Raw genomic sequence first — 26,989 nt, 5'->3', positions numbered from 1 at the left:
AGGGGAGCAGCGGGCGTGACAGGAGAGTTCCACCGAGCCATGTGGGAATCGCCCTGGCCAGCCGGGAATCGAACCCATGCTGCAGAGGCTGCGGACAACTTCACAGCGCTGTGCTCAACCCGCTGCGCCAACAGGGAGGCCCAGCCTTTAAATTTCAACTCAAGTTCCAGAGCTGTAAGCAATAGGTAATAAAGATCCCTATGATCTTTGTTTTAAAAGATTTATTTAACATATGTATGCATACAAGAACTGGGGTACAGGCCAGAGATGTAGGGGGTGAGAGGATTTGCCAGAGCCAGAGTAGGGAACAGAACAGGCAGACTGACTGAAATACACTGCTGAGGGGAGGTGCAGGTCAGGCAGATCCCTATATTCTAAAGGGAAGAACCAACACAACTTGCTGAACTTATGAAAAAAATAGCAAAAGCTGTCCTGCAGCCTCACTCAGTCACCACACCCTCCACACATGTGCCTTATAGAGGAGCAGAATCTAAAGAAAAGCCTCGGTCACTCATGAGTAGAGTACTATATGCTTTATTTTCCCTCCAAGGAGGAGAAATAGGGTGCTGCCCCTCAAAACAAGCCAACAGAAGAAAGTCCCAGGAGGATAATTCACAAAAATGGGGGCCACCTACAGTGGTGGGAGACTGGCCATCCACATCCGGGCTGACCTCTTGTTGAGCTGGAGCATCTCACAGGTTTACCTAGGTGCACCTCAGCATAACACAGACAGAGTTCTGGGCAAATGACTGCTGCCTGTTGGCTGGAGCTGGACATGATGAAGGACAAGAAGATAATGGTCAGCAGTTGGGCATTCAGTAGAACAAAGATGTTTCCTACAAATCCAGTGGATCCTATGAAAAGCAGCCACACTAGAGCCATTTGGATCAAATCCCATCAAAAAGGCTGCCTGCTGAGGTGAAAAGACCCCACCAGTAAGAAGTTATGAATTGAACCTGGAGGGGCAGACCTTGAGGTCACAGGAAACTGGGCTGTGCAGGGTCCCCGATGATGGGCTCCCCAGGAGCATGCAGCCATGCTATAGGCTGTGTCCTCAACACATCATCCAAGAAGAAATACAACAGGCAGCCACCAAATAAAAATAACTGTGTCTACCTTCCTCTGTCCCTACAGCAAAGAGTTGAAGGAGAGTGAATGACATCCTTCCCAGCACAGGTTTTTCTGAGTCACAGGTCAGGTCTATGATTAGGAGATTAGAGAAGCTTAGAACTGGATGTGACATTTACGTTTTAAATTGAACTGGACTAGACAATTTTTTCAATGCCTAGAAGTAACTGGAAAGAATAGTAGCAGAGGTAAGAGAAAAATGAAGCAGTTCTGCCAAATATATATATAGTGATTCTTCTATATCCACACAAGAGTTCTAGAGAGACACGAAAGAAAAAGAGTGAATATTTCTACAAGTAGAAGGGATAAATGGCGAGATCTTCACTTTTCAGCTATTTCTTATGGTATCCTAATGTTTCTTAGCAAGTATTACTTTTATAAAGAATTAAATTTCTGGGCCTCCCCGGTGGCGCAACGGTTGAGCGCTGGGTTGCGAAGCTGCCCGCGGCCTCTGCGGCGCCGGTTCGATCCCCGGCTGCTCCCCGGCCACCGGAGGAGGGTCCCACATGGCGCGCAGACCTCTCCTGCCGCCCGCTGCTCCCCTCAGCAGTGTACTTCGGTCTTTCTGCCTGCTCTGTTCCCCGCTCTGGCTCTGGTGAATTCTCTCACCCTCCCGCACTTCTGACTGTACCCAGTGCATGTATAAACAAAAACAAACAAACAAACCAGCAAACAAATAAATAAAGCATGCCTCTATTAAAAAAAAAAAAGAATTAAATTTCTAAAAATATGAGCGTTTTGGCCAAAATGTCAAACCCAGAATCTTACCATCTTTCCCTCAGCTAGTGAGTTTGGGGAGGATTTGTTTTGTGATGTTTTGGAATAACAGAGGCTGCAGGAGAAAATATTGCCCTGATTTTCCTAGTGTAAGTATTCCAACTACATTTTATTTCAAATCACCAAAAAATTCCAGGATATATGATGGTTTAACACGTGGTTCACCAAATTCCTGGCTACTTAACAATTAGTTTATACTGGCATGAGAAAAGCACATTGAAGGAGGCAGTGGTGGTGTCTTTTCTGGCAGTTCCTCTCCCAACTCTGCTAATTACCTGCTGACTGGCAGCCCAGCCTCTGCCAGGAGTAATGACAGCTCACCAGTGTCAAGAATAATGTCAAGGCATTCCAACAGCCAGCTCTATGACCCCAAAGAGCTGCTCTCTAAGCCAAGTGGAAGGTTCTTGGAGGACTGGGAGGGCAGAAGCAGACAGAGGGCGTGTCCAAGAGACAGGGGGGCATGTAAAACCAATTTCAGATATCAGTGACCTTTGACAACTGTCGAGCTTCGGCAGGGCAAGGAGGAGGGAAATGTTGGAAAGTTACAAAGCTGAATATGCTCCTCAGGGCCATTTTCTAATTATCATGGTTCTATAACTGTAATATGACAGTTGGTTGAGCGCTCACTTGTGTTCTGTACTTGGTATGAATGACTTCCACTTTCCAAAAAAAGCAACTGACTGAGGTGGTTCAAGATCCTCAGGTCAGTTAATAGTAAAACCAAGATTCAAACTTTGCTTTGTTCCCAAAGGAAAGCTAGATTTCTTGACAACTGCACTAAACCCCATCCCAGAGTGACAGAGTCTCTGACAGTGAAGCAGAATCTGAGGGAGTAAGTTGCAATCTGACCTGTAAAGGTGCAGTTCCAGCTGCCAGTCCCTGTCTACCAGGTGAGGAGCATCAAAGCCCCTTAGCTCTGTGAGCTCTAGACACGTCCTTTCACCTCTCCTAGTCCTGTTCACCTATAAAAATAAATGATTAAATCAAATAAACCGAAAATGACAGAGCAATCTATTGATAGACCCTTTTCCTCTATCAATTCAGATACCAGAAAGCCTGGTGGAAATGAGCATCTTCATTATTTAACGTCACTGGGCAAGCACACACCAGTGTGCCAGGCATCCTTCTAAAAAGTCTTGAGGATACCATCTTTTCTTATAAAAAGTTGAGGTCTTGAAAAATCAGTAAAGGTAGATGAATTGGTGGAGAAAATGAGCATCTCCACACATATATTATGCCTGCAGCATACCAGATGTTGCAATAGTGCACGATCTGGGAAAAGCACTCAAAGTCAGGCTTTTGCAAGAAAGGTTAAACCACTGGGGTCGGGCTGGCAGCTGAGCCCTCAGCTCTCTTGCTGAGGCAGGTCATTTCCAAACCTCTGTTTCCTTGTACTGAAGTCAAAGATAGTATCAAATTCCCTTCCCGGAATAAAAGTGAGGTACCGTATGTGAAGAGCTCAGGCAGTCTCACTGAGTCCCCTCTTTATGAGAGGTACAAGTAGCCCCTCAACCAATGAGTACTTAATGTGAAGAAGAGGCCATCCTACTTAATTGAGATTCTACCACACAGGTGTTCAGTGCTGGGAAGAACCCAAGAGAGCTACTTGAGTGGGGTCAGGAAGCAGCAGAACTGCTGGCAGGAGGTACGTGCTGTCTCTGACCAGGACTCAGCAACACCTACACTGCATACAGCTGGGCCCTAGGGACCCCAGACCTCAGGGAGGATGCAAAAAGAAGGGGGTGTCTCCAGCAGGCTTCCCTGAGCCCTGAGGGACATATGTCCATGATGAATCCCTGATGCTCCAGCTATGAAGAACAGGGGGATCGCCCCTGCAGGAATTGCAAGTTCTGATGATAGCAAAGTAAAGAATGACATGCGCTCTCCTCGGAGCCTTTCCACACTTCTGTTCAGCAATCCTGACCTCAAGCTCTGAGCTTCCGGACATCCAGGTCTTCACATTATACCTGCCTACCTGTAACCTCCAAGGGGAGAGGTTAAGGCTCTGCAGGCCCCTACCTCCCCTCTGTATCAAAAGTTATTCACTGGCAGCTTACCCCTACTCTCAGAAAAGCAACACTAAGCAGGACAGGGTGGCACAATCTGGACTCTTCCTTGCTGCCTCCAACTTACAGAGGTTAAACACCTTCTCTTGCAGTTGGATGTGGCCACATGATCAGGTTCTTGGCAGTAAAATTGAAAGAGACATCCACCAGCAGTTTTCCGAAAAAATCTTCTTTTTTCCTGATGAAAGTAACAGAAGTAATTGGAGTCACTCCATATCTACCCTACTTGGAATAGCTGTATAATACCTACAGTATCTTGTGCCCTCGGGATGACCGTCATAAGAATGAAAAACTAAGATGCTAAAGATGATGGACCTCAGGTCCTCCAAGATGCTGATGAGATGACTTATCAGTATAGAAACTGCCAGGACCCAGAACCCTTGTTCACAATCAATGATCTTTTTTTTTTTTAAAGATTTATTTATACATACAAGAACTAGGCTACAGGCCAGAGGTGCGGGAGGTGAGAGGATTCACCAGAGACACAGTGGGGAACAGAACAGGCAGATTGACTGAAAGACACTGCTGAGGGGAGCAGCGGGTGAGTCGGGAGAGGTCTGCTGCGCCATGTGGGTAGCTCCCTGGCCAGGGATCGAACTTGTGCTGCAGTGGCTGTGAAGAGCTTCATAGTGCTGTGTCTTAACCCCTTGTGCCGCCAGGGAGGCCCTTTATAACAATGTTATATTGAAAGCCAATGTTAGTTGGGTAATCTATTTTTTGCAAACAAAAGCATTTCCAACAGGTAAAATCAAGTGGTTGAAACAAGGAGTATTAGGGGCAGGGTGACCAACATGCCCTGGCCCATTCAGAACTTCCCTGGTTTTACCACTGAGATCCCCACACCTGAAGAGCTAGCACTATCTCAGTGTCAGGGAACCAGGAAAGTTTAGAGATAGCCTCAGGTCATTAATCACAATGCTAAGACTTGAGGAAGGAGGAGGTCTGTCCAGGATGACACAGGGAGTGATCAAGCCTGGACTATAATCCATTTCTGACTCAAAATTCAGGGCTTTTTAGATGTTGCATATTCTTGTAAATGTGTTGTCCTTCCCAAGAAATAAAATTACCTTCTTCCCAGTTAAAAGCCTGAGACTCCCTGTGACTCGTAATTAGGACCTACTTCAGTCTAGTGTAAAAGTCATAGCTTCTGTGAATGCTGATGAGTTCAGGGCAATGAGACAAAACCTGCTCCTGAGAAGTGACTAAAGCAAAGCTGGGGGAGTGTGATGGCCCCCTGGCTTCTGGAATGGACTGGGACAGACACAGTCTCCTGCTCTGGGGGGCTGTGCTTCTTGGTGATGAGATACTACGGGAAAATTGATAATAGTCACAGGAGATTAAGAGCAATGAATCACCCCTCCTACTTTTCATACTTTTAGATTTAACAACCACTAATCCAGGATTGACTGTGGTGTGAACCCTGAGGATAGTGATTTCCCCATTGTTTCACCTAGTTTTCAAAATAGTCCTGTGAGATAGGTACAACTGTATCATCTCCACCCTATAGATTAAAAAGTTCCCTGAAGACACACAGATTGGTGATTGCTGACTCTGTCTACCTGTCTTGTATTCCACCTCAGTTCTTTCCTCCTCTGCGACTTCAGCCGCATCCCTCCTCCCTGGCTCCTTCTCCCTTTCACACCCTCTCGCCCCGTCTATCCCTCCTCTCCAGCCCCTTCTCCTAGCTTACATTTGCTCATCAGCTTCTCTTGCCAGGAGCCTTGGCAGCACCAGCCACCAGTAACCAGCTGTCATGTGCCCTCTTGTGCATAGAGACCAGATTCTGGACAGCCTCACAGACAGATGCTCAGTGGGGGGCTCGGGTGCAGAGGAGACAGGGAGCCCCTCTAAGCACTGGCATTAATCATCACTCTGATTTGGCTCAGCTCTTTCAGATACCCTGTCACCCTACATGCCAAGCCAGGGTGACTAAGTGGTAGCTTTATACCATAAACCTCTCTGAGCCTCCATTTCTTCATCCGTCAAATGAGGATGGGACTTTGTATGACAGGTCACTACACGAGGACAGAAACCAGCCAACAGGAACACTGGCACTCCTGAGACCGTCTTCCTACAGGCTTCGCAAAGCACCCGCCCAACCACCCACTCCAGGCACACCCGGAGTTCCCCAGTGCTCCTGTCTAGGACCAGAAGCCCCAGCTCTGAGGTCCCCCAGCCCCTGCCTGGACTTGGAGGGGCTGGCTTGATCTTCTGTGAGGACCTCAACTCTGGGGAATCTCGCCTTTTCCTTTTTGTGGCCAGTTTTCTCCCTGGCCTGAGAGCAGTTCTCTGTACCTGCCTTCTGTTTGTTTTTTTCATTTTCTGACCAGAGACCTGTCATACCAGCTACTCACCTGCAGGAGAGCGTGAGAGAGACTGGACTTAGGAGGGAGCAGTGGTTGTGCTCTGGAGAGAGAAGTAAGGAAAGTTTCAATTGTGTAAGAGGAGTATGTTCTAGAATCCTCAATAGGACATGGAGCCATAGTTAACAATACTGTGCTGTGCAGACAGATTCTTCCTGAAGTCAGTAGATGGCATGTTGTGTTCTTACCACAATAAAAATAAATAAAAACAGAGGGCAAAGAGGCCCTGGAGGCTGGGGTGTCAGGTGATGCCGGCCAGCAGATGGCAGCACGGCACTGCAGAATCTGTGTGCGCCTGGGAAGTGGTCACCACAGGCTGGGGAGGAGAGCAGGAAGTGGGAGCTGGAGCCTGAGAGCGGGGAGACGCGGTGCCCCAGCGCACAGCAGGAGCGTCGCGAGAGAGCCCACTAGCTGAGAAACCTGGGCCCTGAGCGCCAGTCCCAGGGCAGTCAGCAGGACCCCATGCGTTCAGTCCTAATTTCAAGTCCTCACTTTGTCACCTACTCTTTGGATGACTTTGGGCAAACTATTTCATGTCTAGAGCCTTAATTTCCTCATGTCAAAAGGAGGCTGTATTACTCCATTCAGCAATAACAGAAAACCACAGATTGGTTGGTTTAAATGCAGACATTTAATTTCTCGGTTCTGAGGCTGGAGGGCCAGGGTGACATCAGTTTCTACTGAGGCCTCTTCCTGGCAGCGTGTTCTTAGCTTGTGCTCATGTGTTGTCTGTGCACCCACAGTGGAGGGGGCGTGGGGGAGAGACCTCCAGTGTCTCTTCCCCTTCTTATTAGGACACCGGTGGGTGACAGACGCTACCAAGGATACTTCCTTGACATGGTTATGAGGATGACATAAAAATGGGTATAATAATAAACCAGAGCCTCGCTTCACTGTAAGTGGTGACTAGAGAACTGTTTAAAGTTCCCTAAGGCCCAGAGGAGTTTCAGGAGGGAAACAGAGCGCTGTATTTATGATGCTGGTGTTTCCATCTCCCAACTCATCTCAGGAAGGCCCAGACTTTCCTTCCCTGTACCACATGCTTTTCACCTTCCTTGAACAAAACAGCAAGACTGCCTAAGACCAGAATTTAGAAAGCACTTCCTGGTGAGTAACAGGCATTAGGCAGAAGGTGGGAGAGAGTAAATTGCCTCTTTCCTCTTCCCATTGGAGATCTAAAAGTGGGAAAAACCTTGCTTTGGTCTTTGGTATCTATCTATGCAATATGAGCACTGATACAAAGGAAGACCTCATTTAGATGCCTCAATGCAAGAAGAGCACTAATCTTTACCAGGCTGGGACACTGGGAAGCACATTAGAAATCATATGGTCTTCCTGGGCAGTTGTGTGTAGGTGATTGGGGGTGGTTTGGGAAGGACCTTCAAGAGGGAATGCAGTGTGGTTCCCCACGCCCTCCGCTAGCTCCCTTTCCCAGAATCAGTCCACACTCTCCTCCCAGCAGGATTTCCTCCACCCACTTAGGTGCCATTTAGACTCTCAAAGAGTCTTAAAGATTTGGCCATGAGCCTCTACTGTTTCTGGGGACTAGGGAAGATGTGAGCGATATGGGAAACAGAGGGAAGATACTGAGAAGTCGACGTCACAACTGTCTTCATCATCTCCATCACCATCAGCTCACTGGGTCACTGGGGTGGGACCATGACCACTTGGCTTGGCTGAATGCTGCCCCTGAGGGGACACCTCGTCCAGGGAGGGTTAAGCCAGTCACTGATGTATGTCGTGTGTGCACTTTGTAGGTTCTTAGGAACTTCAGAGAGAGGGCAAACATGGCTCAAATAGTCCGGTAGGCTTCATTCAGAAGGTGGGCCCTGAGCTGAAAACTAGTTGAAAAGTAGCAATTAGACAAGAGAACAGAACAATGTAGGCAGGCAATTCTGTGAACAAATGCATGGGGAGATCCAAGGCATACCTTGTTTGGAGAGTCCAACCCCAAAGTTGAGAGAGAAGGAAGGGAGGGAGTGATAAGTCTGGGGAGCACCTGAAGAGAGTCCTTGAAGGTACTGAATGTCAGGTAGGGGCATTTGGGTTTCCCCATTATACTCTGGAGAGCTGCTGAAGCTGGGGTTCATCCCACCCTGACTGGAGCTAAGTTCTGGCATCCGTAAACCAACCTATAAACACTTCCTCCCTTTGCTGTCCTCCCAAAGGTTAGGGACCAGGGACAATACCCTCTGTATCCTAACATCAATCTGACTTAAAGAAGACGAGCCTTCTGCTGGAGTCTGGCCACCCTCCTCCTGCATCCAGAAGGCCCAGCCTGGGTCTGAAGCAGGTCCGTCAGCTCCCGCCCTCCCCGGCCTTCACATTCCAGTTGCCGGCTGTGTAATCATGTGAGATCATAAGTCACACAACCATAAACCACTCCAGAGTGTGTAATAAGTGAATTATTTACCAATGACCCTGGCTAAATGTTCAGAGGGATAAATGATTAAGCCACAGATCTGTCAAAAAGTTCCCATAAATAAGTAATTCTGTGCTGCCTTAATGGGCTTTGTAAATTACTCATCGTGCCATTGCCAGATCACTCTCTGGGGTGAATTTCTCACACCTGCTGACTTATTGCCGCAGCCTGGACAGTGTAGGATGAATTCTCCTGGCCAACTGGGAAGACTCCTCAGGTGCTCAGCCACCTGGCAGAATCCCAGGTGATGGGGCCCCTGGAAATAGCTCACCCTCCTGAATCACTAACCTGGGGTAAGAAGATGGGGTCAGAGGTGGACAGGCTTCCCAGCCACCTGGTCCCGTGGGGTGACTGTGATGTCCAAGACCCTTGTGTAAGGATGTTGACTCAGTGAGCATGCTCTCAGCATCTCCTGTGTCCCAGGCTGTGTGCAACGCTGGCCTGTATCCCTGTGAGCTCTAAGTGCTGGAAACAGGATGGGTACACAGTGCCGTCGGTGACCACCTAGAGTGCTGCTCCAGCCCTTTGGGGCAACATCTAACTTAGCTGGAGAAACTGGGATGCCAAGTGTGGAGTTCCAGAGTGTTCACTGTGTAGAGAGGTCTGATCCCCACCCAGTCAACATGGCCTGGGTGGTGTTGCTGTGAGAGTGAACAGCCTATGACCTCAGTGGCTGACACTCACAAAGGCCTAGTGTGGCTCCATGGAGAGCTCTGCTCTGCCCACTGGCACCACCCCCAGGGCCCAAGCTGATGACACAGCACCAGCGGGGACACTGGCCGTCGTTGTCACTGAAGGAGGAGAGTGCGGCAAAGCACATTCTGGTTCCCAGAGCTGCTGGTTGAAGTGACACTTCCACTCCCAGCTCCTTGGCCACAGCTAGTCTTAGAGTTGTGCTCAGCCAAGACAACCTGGGGTAAGAGGGAGCACGAAAGATTTCTGAATAACTCTAAAGCTTATTCCAAGTACAAATTCTGGTTCCATGAACTTACCAGCTCTGCAGTCATGGCCAAGTTCCAAAACTTCATTTTTCAATTTCTTCAGTTATGAAATGGAGGTAATCACAATGACTACTGTTTTTTGGAGGACTGACATCACCCATGCTATGCACACAGCACCATGCCTGGCACATGGTAGGGTTCAGTGGTTTTGGTTAATCATTGTTCCTATAGCTCCCCCTGTCCCTAGCAGGAGCAGGAGCAGCAGTAGCAGTAGCACAGCAGAACTGGACATCTGAAGCTAAATACTAGAGAGTGGATCGCACCCGGACACACATACACAGACACACATGCACACTGACTTCACTGCTCATCCTGCATGATGACAACCTCCCAACATCATCATCACCAACCCCACATTCAGTAGGGAGCAGACGGTGGTGACAGCAGGGCAGCAGGCCTGCCCACCTATCCTCTTCACACATAGGCCAAGCTTGGCCTCTTATGGGTCACTCACCCACTCAGGCTTCCCATACCCTCTTCACAGCAAAACAACCAGCAATAACACCCAAAGACCCAAAAGCCAGCACATCTCCTGAGTCCCCCTCCAGGATCAGGGCTTTGATTCTCCTCTCCAAATGCTATCCCCCCTAACCCTGCAGCTCCCAGACTCCCAATGGACCACTCCTGCAGGTTTGGGGCTGAGTTGGGTCTGGGAGGAGCATTGCAAAGGGCATGGGCCTCCCCTGCTTCCCAGAGGCCAGACATCTCTTCGGATCACTCTCGTGTCAGTACAAAGTGTCTGGCAAGGAAGAGGAAGACCTTGGAAATTGGCTTGTTTTCTTGTTCCAAGGTAAGCTGAACAGAAAGGCCCAAATATGTTGTGGGGAGCAGGGCCCCAAAATGTTGTTGACCACTGAGCCTCCCTGCCTCCTTTCGTCATCTTTCCCAAGACCATGAAGCTTAACGAGCTGATTGTTTGCGGGCGCGCAGGTCACAGCCCTGTCAGCTCTGCCTGAGCAAGCCCGAGGCAACGGAGAGGCTTTATGTTCTTCTCTGAAAAAGAAGACATGATTTCCCATCTTTCATAATCTAACCAACTCACACTTATTCACAGCTTGGCAGGTTTTCAGCGTCACATGAGCATCCGTCAACTCCTCGCTCAGTTCATTCCCCAGGAGTGAGTGAGGGGCTGTGCGTGGAGAGGCAGGTGCAGCTTGTGCCTTGGGAAATGTGTGGAATATCAGGGGAGATAAGACATAGGTGTTATGAAAATGATAATTAAAGTGAAAGGTCTGGCTGAGTCAAAGACCAGTATAAGAACAATGGTGCTCGGATGAGCCAGATGACAGAGGCCAGCTGTGACATCGGAGCCACCCTCGCCACTCTCTGGCCTGGATGAGAAGGCCCCAGCCTTGGAGGTGGCACTGTGGAGGGTGCTGGGGTCTGACTGCTGGGTAGAGGTGAAGCAGAGAGTATGGAGGGAGAAGTGTGGGGCAGGAGGGAGCAAGAAGTTCCCCACAGCCTGTGTAGCCCTAGCATGCTTCTAGAGCTGCAAGATCTGGGCTGGTGGACAGGGTGCAAAGATGGGAACTGCTCCATGTGATGCTTCTCAGTTTAAAATCAAAACAAATGTTTGTGCATTTCTGCCATGTGTCCTGCAGCAGGTCAACACTGTCTCTAGCCATTTTCTTTACTCCTCACAGCAGCACTTGGAGTGTCTGGTAAACCCTACTTCTCAGGACCTCCCCGGTGGCGCAGCAGGTTGAGTGCCGCACTGTGAAGCTGTCTGCAGCCTCTGCAGCATGGGTTTGATTCCCACATGGCATGGCAGAACTCTCCTGCCTCGCCCGCTGCTCCCCTCACAGTGTCCTTGGTACATCTGCCTGTTCTGCACCCTGCTCTCTCTCTGGTGGATTCTCTCACCCTCCCGCACCTCTGACCTGTACTCCAGTTCTTATATAAATAAATAAATCATAAAAAAAAAAAATACCCTACTTCCCCGATGAACAAAACAAGGCTTGGTAAGGAAGTGATTTCACATATGAGAAGTGTGGAGCTAGAACCTACAGTCAGGTCTTCTGAAGCCCCTTCCAGGACTAGCGGGTTCCCTTCCAAACATCCTCCGTGGGCAGCCACGGTGAACTTCTTAGAACACTTTCAGATCCTGTAGATCTGCCGCCCCAAATCCTTCAGTGACTTCCAGTGCCCAGAATAAAGTCAAAAACCATAGAATGGCACGCAAATCCCTCAGTGTCTAGCTAAGCACGTCTTCAGCCTTTTTAGCCCATCAACCTCTGCCTCCCTGTCTACCCCCACCCCCACCCCCAGTGACGAGCAGCCCTCACATTTATTGAACATCTACTGTGCAGGCCCTATTCCAGCATTTCTCACGTGTGCATCTGTGCCATCCTCATGACAGCCCTGCGAATCAGATGCTCTCAGACCCCTACCTTACGGTTGATTCAGAGTGGCTTAGCAGCTTGCCCAAGGTCACAAGTTTTGCAGAGCCTGGAAGTCATACCCAGTCAGTCCAATTCTAAAACAGAAATGCCGAGTTCTTTGTGATTCCCCATTTCAGGTTTCTAAGATTTGACTTCTTCCTTCTATCTTAAATACCAATCCCTTCTTTTTTCCTTGGATAAAAATCACTTTTCTTCAAGACCTGGCTTAGCACTTACCTTTTCAAAGTACTTTGTTTTCCTAAAATAAGTTAGAGTTTTTAAATTTTTCTGAAGTCTGTTGCTGTGGGAACTGATAAACATCTGTTATGACTTCCACTTATGCATCTGTCAGCTCTCCTAGATTGAAAACAACCTGAGGACAGACAATACTATATCCATCTTTATTTCTCCAATTTTTTTTTTAAGATTTACTTATTTATTTATACAAGCACTGGGTACAGTCAGAAGCGCGGGAGGGTGAGAGAATTCACCAGAGCCAGAGCAGGGAGCAGAACAGGCAGAAGGACCGAAGTACACTGCTGAGGGGAGCAGCGGGCGGCAGGAGAGGTCTGCGCGCCATGCGGGACCCTCCTCCGGTGGCCGGGGAGCAGCCGGGGATGGAACCGGTGCTGCAGAGGCTGCGGGCAGCCTCGCAACCCAGCGCTCAATCACTGCGCCACCAGGGGGGCCCTATTTCTCCAATTTTAAAGAGGAAAGGTTAACCCTGCTTCCCCTTTTGGCCACCACTCACCACTTTCTTTCCATCTTTTTACAACATACGTTCTCTTTTCATAATCTTTCTTGAACCCACTTCAGCCAAGCCTCGGGCCTCATCACTCCAAGACGGGGCATGTCAATGTCACTTTTGACGTCCATATTCCAGTTCTCATCTAACTTCCCAGCAGCTTTGGTCACAGTTGCCCAAACCTTCGCCCTAGAAGTCTTTCTTCCTTGGGTTTCTCTGGATTCTCCTTCAAAGTCCCATTTGCTGGTCCCCTCTCATGTCCCTGGCCTTTACATATTCACGTGTCCCTGATTTCAATCCTTGGATCTCTTCTCTCTATTTCTCTGCGCTCACTCCTGACTTAGGTGACCTCATCCAATCTGACTTTAAATACCATCTGCAGGCTACTGACTCCCATAATATCCTGACTGCTCAGAATATTCTCTCCTGAATTCCAGATTCCATTAACCAACTATTTACTGCTGTCTCCACTTGGATGTCTAATACTCACCTCCCAATTAACCTGTCCAAAACCAGCTCTAGATCTTCCCTCGTTCCCTCCACCCTCACCCATCAAGATCTGTTCCTTCTGCAGTATTTGCTCCCTTAGTAAACAATAGCACCTCATCTTTCCAGCTGCTTAGGTTGTAATCCTGAGAGAGTCCTCAACTGCAGTTTCTCTCACACCTAGCCTGTCAATGAGTCCGATTATTTCTACCTTCAGAGTAAATCCCAAGTCCCTCCCTTCTCACCACTCACAGCTCTCACCTGATCCAAATCACTCCTCTTGGGGCCTGCCTCTGCCTATTTATTTCCCACGGCAGCCAAAATGTTCCTGCTATAACACGCAGCCATGTCATTATCATTCTTCGGCTCAAAACCTCCCATCAGCAGCACATCTTTGTGACATTAAAAGTTTAGAGTCTTTATAATATCTTTAAGCCCCACAGTTACCTTTCTGACCTCTACCTTTCTGATCTTTTATGCTCTTCTCACCATTCTGCTCCAGTTACTCTTCTTCAAGCATCTCAAATATGCACCCACCTTCTACCCTCTCTAGAGCATCCCCCAATTCTGTATGTCTCATTCCCTCACCTCCTCTGTTAAACATCACATTTTCAAGGAATTGTTCCCTGGAAGACCCATCCCCTCTCCTAATGCTTTCTATTCCTTCTTTGTTCGTCATTTATCTCCTGGGTACTTATCAGTACCTAACTATAAATACATACACACGTAGCTTATGTATATATAACATATATACACATATATGTATATATAATATATATTACATATATATATATATATATAAAATAATGTCTATTTCCTCTCCCTAATGGCAGGGAAAAAAATGTGTTTACTTTTATTACTGTTGTTTCTCCAATACCTTGTGTAATATTTAGCACATAGTAGGTACTCAATAAATATTGGCTGAATGAATGAATGATCTTTGAATTCTAGCAACTGGATATGAGGAACTTGGCATGTATTTGCTGAGCCGAACAAGTCCTGCAAAGTCCACTACACCAGGGTGATTCCCCGCTGGCGACAAGCACTGCAAATTTCCAAAGCCTCAGATGCCACTCCATTCACATGTAAATACAGAAACATAGCCCCGAGTCAAGGAGAAATTACTTTTGTGTTTTCCTATATGTGTGGATTGCCTATGCCTCCATCCCATCTATCAGAGAGAATAGACATTGACTGGAATGTAGTTCACTTACAAATAGAAGAAACGACTTGAAAACCAGCTAGTTGATGAACAAAGTTCTGGAAAATGCTCTCTTCAGAAGGAGAGAGGCAGTTTCTGGCTCACCTGGGAGGAAATTTCTGGTTTATTGTGTTTCTCTCCAAAGTTATGGCTTTCCAATCCTGCCAGAAGCCACCAAGGGAGCACTGCCTTTCAGAGTGGGACTTCCAATTCTGAAAAATTAATTTTAAATAGAGACACATTACACCTCCCCACAGAGCACTTAGCAGGAAAGTGCTACTTAGACTCAACTTGGCTGCCAAGTCTGTTCAGGCTGGGGTACTGATGGTGGGTGGCTCTGTTCCCACCGGCACAGCCCCCTGCGGCCCAGCCATCCCCCTCCCGTCCAGAATCTCCACACACAGCCCTAGCTTCTCTTTTGCTCCTCATCGGCCATTTAAATTCCACAAATATTTCTGAATGCTGGGTTTTTAGCCTATTTCATGTAGATTCTGGGAATGAGTATGAAGGCAGAGTGAACAATCCATTTCATTCATTAGAATTGGAGGAGATAGATGATTATAGGATCCCTCAGAGACCACAGTCTTCATTAAGTCACACAGACACTGAACCAGGCACTGTACACAGGTAAGCAAACAAAATGTAAATGTATATTTTCAACAGATTGAATACTTCGAAAAGGCTTAAGATGCAAAGCAAGCCAAAAGACATTTTGCTGTCGTGGCAGTAACACTGTGACTGACAATCTGAGCTCAAGGCCCATCACTATCACTTATATGCTAGAAATAAGTTTCCTTGGTTTCCTCACCTATTAAGCAAGAATAATAAGAACTCTCCTGCTACTTCACAGGGCCATCAGTTATAATGCACGTGTCATTATTTAAATTGCTGCTGCTTCTGGTACAACTGCTGCTGCTAGACACAGTATTGTTCTGGGCAGGAAGGCCAGGGTGAGCACTCCTGGAAGGTTGCAAGGAGGAGGCTGAAGTTGGGTCCTGGGAAGCTGCAATCTCCCTACAAAGATTCCTGACTGCTACCCGGACCACTACAACCAGTGAAGTCTGCTGTTGAATATCCTCATTGCAACACAGATCACTCCTCACTCCATGCTTCAAACTCCCCTCTGCCTTCAAGCTAAAATGCAAACAGTTCTAAATCCATTGTGATTCTGGGAGACCCTACCCAACTTCAGTTCCTGCCTAGGCCCTCCTCACACCTGACAAGTCTCTTTCTTTGTTTCTTTCTTTCTTTCTTTTTAAATATTTATTTATCGGGGCCTCCCTGGTAGCGCAAGGGTTAAGACACAACCTATGAAGCTATCCACAGCCACCGCAGCTGGATTCCGGCCAGCTAGGGAGCTGCCCACATAGTGCAGCAGACCTCTCCTGACTCGCCTGCTACTCCCCTCAGCAGTGTACTTTGGTCTGCCTGTTCTGTTCCCCACTCTGATCCGCTAGCCTGAAAACTTCTCAAGGACCTGGAAAGTGCTCTCCATTGCTATCTCCTGTGCACACAGCAGTTTCTCAAAACTGAGTGGCAACCTAAGTCACAGAAGAGAGCAGAAATGGGGAGAGAAATGAAGACATTCCAGGCAGTGTGGCCAGCAGAAATAAAAGCATAGAAGCTGATATGGTCATGCTGTGTGTGGAGACAGGGGTTAAAGGGTAATAGGCAGTGAATCCAAGCCCTGGTTGTAGGAAATGGGACTGAGAGCTGGTGAGGGCTGTGGTGTGCAGCTTGTGAATGCTAGACCTGGCCTCATAGGAGATGGTGTGATGTGGGTCTGACCAGGGACCTAAAGCACCCCAGGGAGGGATGGATGGGACCTGGGTGTCTGGAGAAAAAGAATCTGGACAAGCAACTCAGCAGGCCTTGGGTAGAAAGTCATTTTTACCCAAGTCATTGGTAAGGGTATTAGGTCAGATACAAGCTAGGGAAGGGATTTTTGGAGATGTAATTAAGGCCCCATCCATTGATTTTAAGTTAATTAAAAGGTGATTATACTGAGTGTTCATGCTTAATCAGAAGAAATGTAACAGGGTGGTCCCAAGGAAAGGGGGAGGTTCCCTGCCCCACCCAAGCGAGGGTGGAGCTGAGCCCTTCTCCCTGTCCTATAACAGAAAGCCTTTAAAGAGGAACTAAGCTCTACCTGAAGGAAGCAACTCAAAGTTGCAAAAAACTTAGTCCTGTTGGCTCTGAAGTGAAAGGCCTAAGAAGGTTGGTCTTTAGGAATGCAGAGATTGCAACCACAGGACCAGAGAAGAGAACATTTCCATAACAAAGAAAGCCAGGCCACAGCCCCACTGACTTCCAGGGCCACAGCTCTTTCCCCCACACTTTGGGCTAAATCCACTGGGCTGGTTATTACCTGGCTCCCCACCTTCACCCTTAACCCGTTACCATAGTCCAGCTTCCATGTTGTTCTTTCTATCCAGACTTATGACCTGCAGAACTATGGACAAATCAGTGCGTGCTGTATACAACCACTGAACATGCAGTGTCTTACTACACAGCAATAGGTAACTCTGGCAGCGAAAACAAACAACCTGCAAGCTTTACTTCTAATCATCAAGTCTTTCTCACTCAGGGACATCACTAATCTAATAGGTCTTGATCCAGCAAAGCAGCATCAAGCAATGTGTGTAGTACGAGCCTCTTTTGGGTCTTTTTCACATAGATGCCACAGAGCACAACAGACACTCCCCTGTTAATTTGAAATATCCCCAAGGCCAGAGGCCACACCTCCTACCTTCACATCTTTTCCACCCACCCTCCCACCTTTCCTTCAGCCCTTACATGTCCCTGGTGTTAGAAAACCTTTGTTGATTCAGGTTTTCAAGGAACTCCTCTCAAGAGAAAGGTTTTGGAAATAAGCCAAGCATCCCTCTGTAGGGGGTTTGGTAAATAAATCACTTTACATCCAAGTAATGAAGTACTATGCTTCTGTTAAAAGGTGGGAATAAGACTTCTCAATATTCTTTTTTGTATCATTGAACCTATTTGAAATAAATTATTTAAAGGTAGTGAAACATTCTAAAGGGAAGAGATTCCTAAGGGACCAAAGGAACTGAGAGCTGTACATCTGCAACAGGCAGCACCCAATGCAGATTGGATTTTGCATCCAAGAGGCTGTGTTCTTGGATGCTAGGTGGTGTTGGCAGCCCACTGGGCCTGTGGGACTGTTATAGGACAGGGAGAGGGGCAGCCCAAACCCCGCAAACCTGCCTATTCTAAATGGGTTCTGCCATCCGCCGCATCAACACAAAACATATGAGACTTTTTAATGGGAAGGAACTTTAATACAACTAGGAAAACAATACAGGAAAGGCAAAGAGTCTAGTTTCTAAATGAAGCACCCAAAGTTACCCGTCCCCTCGTGGGTAAAACTCCATCCATATGGGATTGGCCCAGAACAAGGCCCCAAAGCCTGCCACAAGTCTAAAGCATCTTCCAGTGGGGACCCACAGAAAAGGGTCAGAAACAACCAGACAAGCCCGGAAGGAAAAGAGCAAAATCAACATCAAGATAAAAGCTGCCATTGTCACCTCCCCATGGGTCTCACCCACATCTGTGTCACCCAGTCCACGACCAAAAAGACAAGCTGTTTCTTCACGTGTCTCTAGGCTCCATGCGCGTCCTCCAGGTCTCCTGGCTCCATCCTGCTCCTTCCTTCCTCAGTCTCTTCTGCAGCTTCTCCTCTCCCTGCTCAGCTCCACCCTCCCTTGGGGACCTCCCTTTCCTGGGGACCACCCTGTTACAGGACCAGGTGCTCAGGTGCTTCTGAGAGGTCCTGAATGTGTGAGAAAAAAGTGGAGGCGTTAGAATGGTGGGGAAGGGGTGGGTACCGCAGGTCTATGGGGGCAGAGGTGGTCACAGTGTTAGGGGGAAGTGATGTCCTGAGTTAATCCCATGCAGGCTTTGTGGACTCCACCCCCACTCCAGACTAAAACCATCAGGACATTGGGGAAGACAAATCCCATCACCACCAAGGGGAGGGTGGCTGGGACCTGAGGGTGGAGTTGGGCAGCCAGGTTGGATATAAAAAACCAAACACGTGGGCCTAGGGCTCTCTCTGGCTCGCGATCGCTCGCCTCCCGGCTTCACCGCTCCTGGCTGGCGGCCAGCTCTCAGAGCGCCATTTTGGGGTTCCAGATCGGCGGATCGGGTAGGACTCATTTAAAACTTTGTCTCCCGCTTTTCTCCCAGAGCTGTATATTTCCTCATTTCCCCTTCCCTTGTAAATAAACCTTTTATTAACCTTTCACGTGTGCCTGCAGTAGAGCATTGATAAGTCCTTTTAAGCGCGCGGGTGAGGACCCACAGTCAGGCACCCCGTTTTGTATCGGGGTTGCTCTACAACAACAGTGCCCAGTCAAGGGCAACCCTGTTACTGGAAAGGTTTGGTGGCAGACTCTCTGGAGATGGAAGGTGTCATGGGCTGCATTCTGTTCCCCCAAATTCATGTACTACAGTTCTAACCCTCAGGACCTCAGAATGTGACTGTATTTGGAATTAGGGTCCTTAAAAATGTAATTGAGTTAAAATGAGGTCATGAAGGTGGGTCCCTGATCCAACCTGACTGGTGTCCTTATAAGAAGAGATTAGGACACATTGCACAGAGGGAAGCCAGGGAGGACACCGGGAGGAAGACATCATATGCAAGTCAAGAAGATGTTATAGAGTAGCCTTGCAAAGCACGTTGGGCGCCAAGCTGTTATAGAGCAGCCCCGATATTGAACGGGTTCCTGGCTGTGGGTCCTCACCCACGCGCTTAAAAGGGACTTATGAATACTCCACTACAGGCACACACACAAGGTTAATAAAAGGTTTATTTACAAGGGAAAAGGTAATAAGGAAAATGTACAACTCAGGGAGAAAATAGGGAAATAAAATCTTTAATGCGTCCTACCCTATCTGACGACCTGGAAACCCAAAGTCACTCTCAGAGCTGGCCAGACGCTGCGAGCTGGCAGAGAGCCAAAATGGGGGACCCCCAAAGCCCACGTGTCTGCCTTTTATATTAACCTGGCTGCTTAACCCCACCCTCAGGTCCCAGCCACCTTCCCTTTGGTGGTGATGGGATTTGGAGTTCCCAGTGTCTTTGGCTTTGGCCTGTGGTGGGGGTGGAGTCCACAAAGCCTGTATGGAATTAGCTTTAGGACATCCTTTTCCCCCTAACAATTAGAGGCCAGAAGAAGCCAGTCTTGCTGACACTCTGATCTGGACTTTCAGCCTCCAGAACTGAGAAATAAATTTCTGTGGTGTAAGCCACCCAATCTGTGGTACTTTGTTATGGCAGCCCCAGCAAACTAAAACGAGTGACTGGAGAGGCCTACAGTTGTGCTAAGAAACAACCGCACAGGGGATTAGGGGGAGGCAGAGCTTTGCGGGATCCTGCTGGAGGACAGGAAAAGAGGAAGAGCATTGAAGAGAGGAGGTAAGAGCTGCTGTGTAAGTAGGAAAGGGTGGGGGCGGGGCAACCTGCTGCCACCTCTCATTTGTCTCTCTTAAAATCCCATTTCCCCTGGGCCATCATGCCCCGGGGCCCACTCTCAGAGTCTCTCTGTTCAGCGGGGAGCAGAAGGTTGGCTCTGTGCAGCCTCCGCCCCTCCCCACCATCTGACGGCCCATTGTGCCGTCAAGCTCCCCACAGAGCTTGGTGGGGTGATTCCGAAGGGAATTCCCCAGCTCTTACCCCCTACCCCCACCCTCACACCCCTCCTCCCTCTGGGAAGTTCACAGGCTCCGAGGGCTCGGCACCAGCAGCGACGGGAGGCTGCTCCCCCACGAGGGAGGTCTGCAAGGCGCCAGAATTTACGGTGGCTCAGCCGGCAGGGCCTGCTCCTGTCACCTCCCCCCCACCAACCTCGCCACCCCCCACCCCCGCCCCGTGGCAGCTGGACCCGCCCTCCCCCCAAGTCCTTTGTGGCTCCAGTTTATTTTCCAGTTAATGAAACCGGGGAGGCCGCCGCCGCACGGCCGCTACCCCTGGAGACGCGGGGATTCCGAAGGCATCTCCCACCCGCGGCTCCAGCTTGCGCTCGGGTCCCCTTCCCTCTGCCCTCTCCCCTCCCCCTTACCCCCCACTCGGCTGCCTTTGGGTTACTCTGGCCCAGAGTTCCCCGCCCTTCAGCCCCACCTCGAGGCCTCACCTGGGCCTGGGCCAGGGTTGGAGTTTTAGGGGTGTGGGCAGAGAAGAAAACTCCTGTAGCCTGATGCGGCTTCTGTCATCCTCCAGCTGTGTGTTTCCCTGCAAGTCCCTCAGCCCCTCCGCGTCCTTGCCGAGCCCTCCGGAGGACGAGCTCTTGACCAGACCTTTGCTCTTCCCTCTGGAAGCAGGGGACGCCAGGGAGTCGGAAGCGCAAAGGAAGCAGTTCCCAGTGACACCCCGCTGCTGGGCGGGTACCCTCAGCTCTGGAGCTGGCGTTCCTCCTCCGCTGTGGAATGGAGGAAACTAGTCGTCTTTGAGAGGGTGAATGAGGTCATTCACAGTCAAGGACTCGGAATAATGTGGGCACATAGTGAATTTCACGAAAAATGATGGAGTTATTGTTTAGCCTTATCTTAATAAAACACCAATGCTGTGGAGAGTGAGCCAGTTTGATTCGATCTGAGTTTTCATTGTTTTGAGGTGTGTTTTTTTTTTTCAGTTGGTACTCCTTTAAAGGACAGTAATACGAAGTTATAAGTGCAAAATTATAAGTATCAGCTTTAAAAGACAGTAATACAAAGTTATGTAGGTACAGAAGTGAAAACTGAATTTTAAAAAACCAAAAAAAGAATCATAGCAAATTCCGAATTTTAAAAAGCTGGCAAGGGCCTCCCTGGTGGCGCAAGGGGTTAACCACCGCACTATGAAGCAATCAGCAGCCTCTGCAGCGCCAGTTCCATCCCTGGCCAGGGAAAAACCCACATGGCACAGCAGACCTTTCCTGTCTCGCCTTCTGCTCCCCTCAGCAGTGTACTTCGGTCAATCTGCCTGTTCTGTTCCCCCGCTCTGTCTCTTGTGAAACTTCTCACCCCCTGCATCTCTGTCCTCAACCCCAGCTCTTGTATGCATGAATAAATAAATATTTTTAAAAATAAAAATATATAAATAAAAAGCTGGCAAGTGAAATTCAGAAAAAAAAATTTTTATTACTCAACTGCCTGACACACCCATATGATATTAACTACCTTTTAGGCTGCATACCTGTTGATTCTTCATAATGATTTTGTAATTTTTTATGGAGAGAGCTGACAGATAATTCAATTTTTCTCTAGCATGATTAGGCAAAATTTATTTTCTCATTACTGATAGGCTTTTAAAATATCTTTCAACTTTAAAATTGCTATGTCATATGGACTTTTAGGATTATTGTCAAATTTGAAAAAATGTTCAAGTTTTTCATAATTGAGCTGGAAGACTTCAGAATAATTTAAGTTTTCCTTTGTTGTAATTAGCCTTAAATATTTGTTAGGAAGAACACTAGTAATTACTAATCAGTTTGCCCTTGTTGTAGTGACCTATTGTGAGTTTTAGGTTATCTTTATCAAATCACCAAGAAATTTTATATTTTTTTAATGTAATCATATGGGTTACTCCTTTTCATTAATTAGATTATTAAACAATTCAAAAGCCTATTAGAAATCTATCTCTTCCTCTTAATGCAGTATCTCTTTAGGAATAATCAAAGTTTTGTGTTAACAATTTTCTTCTTAACATCAGAATAATTTCTTTTAATAATTTAATATAAAAATACATGGCTTTGGGGCCTCCCTGGTGGTGCAAGGGGTTAAGCACAGCACCATGAAGCTACTGCAGCCACTGGCAGGACAATTTCGATCCCTGGCCCTCCAGGGAGGTGACCCACATGGCGCAGCAGACCTCTCCTGACTCCCCGCTGCTCCCCTCAGCAGTGTATTTCAGTCAATCCTCCTGTTCTGTTCCCCACTCTGTCTTTGGTGAATTCGAATTCTCTCTCTCTCTCTCTCTCTCTCTCTCACACACACACACACACAACACAAACACACACACACCCCTGCACCTCAGTTCTTATATGCATAAATAAATAAATCTTTAAAAAAAATACATGGTTTCCATTTTGTATGGTGTATTTATAATTCACAGACTGCATCATCAGGCATATTCCTAACAGGAAAGAAGTTCCATTTTGACAAAGCACCAGTGAGATCCAAACCCACCACTTGCAGTGTCTGGTGATTAAAACAGTTTTCCATGGATTATGGTGGGGCTCAGTCATATATTTCACACACTGCTTGAAGCCTGGGTGCCAGGGGACACGTGCATCCCCCGTGGCCTCAGGTCCCGTGTCTGTGTGTGCCACCACCTGAGTGAGCCAGGGGCCTTGAGGGCACACATGGAAGCCGGTCCTGATCCAGGAGACTCGGTTTGACCGGACATGCCAGGGACCATGAGCCACTCAGTCAAATGGTCTCTCGGTAATGACCTGCAAATGCTTCTTTATCAAGAATGTTGATGTCTATATTTACACTGTCAGAAAGCTCTCTTTAGAATACATCCAAGGGCCTCCCTGGAGGTGCAAGGGGTTAAGCACCGCACTATGAAGCAATCCGCAGCCTCTGCAGCATGAGTTCGATCCCCAGCTGGCCAGGGAGAAACCCACATGGTGCAGCAGACCTCTCCTTCCTGGCCCGCTGCTCCCCTCAGCAGTGTACTTCAGTCAATCCACCTGTTCTGTTCCTCACTCTGTCTCTGGTGGAGCCTCACCACCACCCCCACACACACCTCTGGCCTGTACCCCAGTTCTTGCATGCATAAATAAATCTTTAAAAAAAATACATACAAGGATGGTAGGGGATAGAGGGAAGGATGTGGAGTCCTTTACATTTTAGTATGAACTCACCAGGGGAGTTTAGAGCAACAGGAGAACTCTCAGGATTACAAAGTAAAGATTCAAGAAAGAGAGGCTATGTTATCACAGGCAAACTTCCTTCATTTCACACTGCGAGGGGAGTGGATGTGTGGCAGCCAAATTTGGGGTTGCAAATATGGGAAGGCAGAGTGTGTGAGAACCCCTCAAGCCTCTCAGCCTCAGTTTTAGTCACATCAATTTTGAGCAATAATAAAGGAGACAAGAATTATTAATGACATTAATAGCAATTTTTTTTACAAAATCATTTTGCTTGGTAAATATTTTGGATTTGCTTTAGTGTTTTAAACCACATGTTGAGGATGACTTAGCTGAATATGAATTTGGAAAGACATCCTTCTCCATTGCTCTGGCTCTCACCCCCACTGTCACCTGCTCCCACCTCCCAACCTTCCTTGAAGGAGACGTGACTCAAGTTCTAGCCTGGCTACATTGCCCCCTGCACCCTACCTCCTCCCGCCTGGGGAAATTGCTAGTTCTTACTTTGGGAGAGGGAGAATCTCAGCTCACCTTCACTTTTCTTTCCATTTACATTCTAAAGATGGTAAAATCTTCGAAGAAAATGCAGAAGCCAAGGAGGGAGAATGGAGAGGAGAGCCAGTGTTGTGAGGCGTGGGCACTGCCAGATGACTTCATCTCCATCTCTCTCACTGGCTCTGAGCTTTGTGCCCTAGGTGGATGGGGCAGGGAGGGAATGTCAAGCACACAGTCTGGGCCTGTGGCTTCTTCTTTCACAACAGGGATCTCTGACGAGCATCCTCAGAAAATTCCAGTTTGGGACTTCCCTGGTTACACAAGGGGTTAAGACACAACCTATGATGGTATCCGCAGCCACTGCAGCACAAGATCAATCCCCAGCCACGGAGCAATCCACATGGCACAGCAGACCTCTCCTGACTCCCCGCTGCTCCCCTCAGCAGTGTATTTCAGTCAGTTTGCCTGTTCTGTTCCCCACTCTGTCTCCGGTGAATCCTCTCACCCTCCATACCTCCCGCCTGTACCCCAGTTCTTGTATGCATAAATAAATAAATCTTTAAAAAAAAAAAAAAGAAAATTCCAGTTTGACAACCCCAGAACCTGAGCAAGCCACTCTGTAGCCCATTGTGGAGAGAAGGTATCAGCTGCTCTCTGGTGTGTGGCAGCTTCCAAAAAAAGAACAAAAACCCTGGGCTATTGGATAGAAACCAGACTGTGGCACTCGCAGTGCAGGCATCCAGCAATAGGAGACACCTGGTGGCTGGACACATGGGGTGGCCTCCCATGTCACCGTCACTCAGGGTGTGCCCATCTGCAGGGCCCAGTAGACCTTGGAGGGGGAACCTAGATGTGCTGGAAAGGGACCCACAGCTTGAGGCAGAGGCCAGCCGTGTCCATATATGTGCCTGTCATAGCAGACAATGAGGTGAGCGTGGAAACTCAGCGACACTGGAACCAAAGAGCTGTCATCTCTGCAGGTGGCTCAGTGAATCTGTGGTGTCTGAAGTGGACCTTGAAGGAGGAGTTTTAACTGGAGATTTATGGCTTAAAAAAAAAATACACCATGTGATAGAAGGAATAAGCAGGGTCATGGGGTTAGAAACCTGGGGCCTATTTGGGGAACTACTAATGGGTTAGAAGGTTGGGAAGCATGTGCTATATGTGAATCAGCTGGAAGACAGTAAAGCTGTCCACGGAGCCCTAAGGGGAGTTAAGACTTTGCATGTTTTGAGCATCCGGCTTTGGTGTTTGTAATTCACTAGGAAATGGGAAACCCTAGCAGATTTTTGAAGAGATGGCTCTACCCTGGGGCCTGACCCAGTTGTCCTGTGTCATCAGAAGATCAAGAAATGAGGCCACCATGGAACAGCGGAGTGAGGGAGGGCAGGTGGGCAGGGAGGAGTACTAGTGAGTTACACCGTTATAAATACAAGGCAGGCCCTGTGACTTGGCCATAAATCCCTGCTCTGTGCTCAGGTGATCTCACCCGGCGCTCAGCGGTATTTATAGCTTTGTTCACTGTTCTCTGGGATTTTTTTTTTTTTTACACATTTGAGGTAATATGTGTCTCCCCCACATGCATTCACTCTGAACAAGAGAAGATAAACTTTATTTCTTTTCTTTTCTGGTTCTGAGCTCCATGAAATGACACCTATCCCCTCTCTGCTCCTGGAAATCCTTTCTAGAATTCAGAGTAAGAAGGTCTCTCTTGTTCGCAGTCCTAAGCACCTACTATGTGCAGGCAAGACAGTGACAGCAGTGAATGACAGAGGCTGCACTCTCTCCGCATGGGGCTGCCACCAAGCAGGGAAGCAGACACTGATTAACTAATTACTAGCGTAATGAACATTCGCAGTGGAAATAGAGGGGCCTGAGGGCATTTGTAAGGCCAGCAAACCCATTTGGGGGAATCAGAGAGGCTCCGTGTGGAGTCTGAGGGATGAGTGGGACTCAGTCTGGGCGAGGCCCAGGGTAGAAAAGAACATTGTGGGCAAGAGAAGAGCATGTGCGGAGGTCATGGTGAGGTGAGGAGGTCCAAGGCCATGTCCACAAGTCCTCTGGGAGAAGACAGAGATTGCTGGAGGACAAGGAGCAGAAGGGAACATGCAGAAAGTGAGGCTAGGAGGCAGGGCAGGTCAATCCAGGCAGATGATGGTAGCCAGGGCAGTCTTTGTCCAGGTCTTAGAGCACTGGGAGTCACCAGGGAATTTTAAGCAAATGAGGTGGTCAAATTAGAGCTGAGAAAGAACATACATGTGCCTGTCATAGCAGACAGGACTGAGGGACCCGAGCAGAGACCGCGAGACTACTACTGGTGGTCAGCAGGAGAGGGGACAGTGAAGACAGGAGAAAATATCTTGAAAATAGCAGCTTACAGGATTTAGAAAGTGATCAGATGCAAAGGGGGAGGAAGAGGGAATAGTCTCATATACACAGGCAAGTCTCTGGTTGAACTGGCCAGAGGGAAGCTGGTGCTATTCTACTTTTTGACCACATTATTGAGGTGTGACTGACAGTCAAAGGCTGCTTACATTGAATGTAATAACTCAGAGATAAGTCCACACTCGACATCATCACCACAATCTAAATGATAAACATATCCATCTCCTCCAAAAGTTTTCTCCTGTCTTTTTTTTTAAGATTTATTTATTTATGCATACAAGAACCGGGGTACAGGTCAGAGGTGCGGGGGGTGAGAGGATTCACCAGAGACAGAGTGGGGAGCAGAACAGGCAGACTGACCGAAATAAACTGCTGAGGGGAGCAGCAGGTGAGACAGGAGAGGTCTGCTGTGCCATGTGGGCCCGCTCCCTGGCTGTGGATCGAACTCATGCTGCAGATAGCTTCATAGTGCTGAGATGTAACCTCTTAAGCCACCAGGGAGGGCTTCCTCCTGCCTTTATTATTATTGTAATATTATTTTGTGAACAGTCAACATAAGAGCTACTCTCTTAGCCAACTGCCAAGTAAGTAATGTGGTATTGTAAACTGTAGGCATTATATCTCTAAGGCTTAGGATAATTGAAATTTTGTACCTTTGGATTAATA

This window comes from Talpa europaea (genome assembly GCF_964194135.1).
Source record: "Talpa europaea genome assembly, chromosome: 9".
NCBI lineage: Eukaryota > Metazoa > Chordata > Mammalia > Eulipotyphla > Talpidae > Talpa > Talpa europaea.
Note: the sequence above shows the minus strand (reverse complement) of the source record.